Here is a 1,399-nt window from a genome sequence, read left to right as displayed (position 1 = left end):
TTTGCTGCTGTCTGTTTGGACCTTTCTGAACATGTGCAGCAAATGGACTGATCCAATATGGTGGACACTGAAGGGGGGGGCTGAGACACACTTAATATTATCAGCGTTCTGATGGCATTTTAGCCAAAGGATTTTTATCAAAAACATAATTAATGTGAACCAATAAGGAATAGTTGTATTAACCATACAGGGAAACAGAGTTTTATGGGGCCCCCAGGAACTTGGGGCCCTAAGCAGCTGCCCAGTATTGCCTAATGGTGAACCCCCCCTGTGAATGTGTGCAGGTTGTTCATGCAATGTTAGAAATAATAAGGCAGAATAGTTTCAGGAACTAATAAAGCTCCCAATAACATCTAATCTAAACTCCCCAAACCTCCAATTCTCCTCTCATCTTGACCTTTTTTTTATGGATGCCGTGCTCTCGCGTTTTGGTGGAAGCTGCTTGGATGTCCAGCTAACATTTAGCTCCATCTGTGATGTTTGATTCCAACAAGGGAAACCTGGGAGTTTCTGACTTGTAAAGTCTGACTTTTCCTTCCAAGTCTTATCTTAAAATCCAACATGGCCGCTCCACATAGGAAAAGTCGTGATGAAGCTCCATTCATAGACGTTTCTGCAGCCAGCGACTCGTCTGTTTGTCCTGTTAGGAGCTTTGAGTGGACGCTGGTTCTGGATTTGTTCTGATAAACTGAAATAGAGAGATTGGATTGAAAAAAAAGGTTTTTCACAGCAAAAAATGGAAATCTAAATAAGTACATTTTTATTAAAATAAGTGATTTTTTTAATTGAGGAGGAAAGTGAGACTCTTTGCCAATGGAACAAGACAATTAACATTTAAAATAAGAAAAAACACTTGCATTGTCTCATCTCACGTGCATATTATCTAATTATCTAATTCGAAGAGTAAACATACTCATTTCATTGGCACAACATCTTATTCACCTACTCAAATTAAGGATAAATACACTTCGATTTAGACATTTTTACTTAATTCTAGATCGTTTTTGATAACAATGTAGAATGACGCGAAGAAAATGTATTGAACATGTGAAGAATGGAAGGTGCAAAAAGGTCTGGAAAGCAAAGACACCAGCTGAACTCCCTCAGTTATTAGAAAGCAATCCTGCTAACTGATATCAGCTGGTTCAGTGCCAAATGATGCCTTATAGGAAGGTCTCTCTAGAAACATCTCATCTTGTTGAAGCTAATTTATAGTTTGTTGCAGAACATTTATCATCCATCTACCAGGATGGTGAAGATGAAACATGGGTGGACATTTCAGCAAGACCCAAACACACAGCCAAGGAAGAAAATAAAGCCCAGCCAATCAGCTGACTGGATGGATGGATGATGGATGGATGGATGGATGGATGGATGGATGGATGGATGGATGGATGGA

The 1,399-nt window shown here is 39.5% G+C and overlaps 1 protein-coding gene across 1 annotated transcript in view; it reads left to right on the top strand.

Moving 5' to 3' along the window:
• LOC107097158 (early growth response protein 2b-like) overlaps window positions 1–1,399 on the top strand; it is a 15,832-nt gene that overhangs the window by 11,773 nt on the left and 2,660 nt on the right. The window lies entirely within an intron of this gene.

This window comes from Cyprinodon variegatus, unplaced genomic scaffold (genome assembly GCF_000732505.1).
Source record: "Cyprinodon variegatus isolate N-32 unplaced genomic scaffold, C_variegatus-1.0 Scaffold677, whole genome shotgun sequence".
Taxonomy (NCBI): Eukaryota; Metazoa; Chordata; class Actinopteri; order Cyprinodontiformes; family Cyprinodontidae; genus Cyprinodon; species Cyprinodon variegatus.
This window is presented reverse-complemented; position numbering and strand designations above follow the sequence as displayed.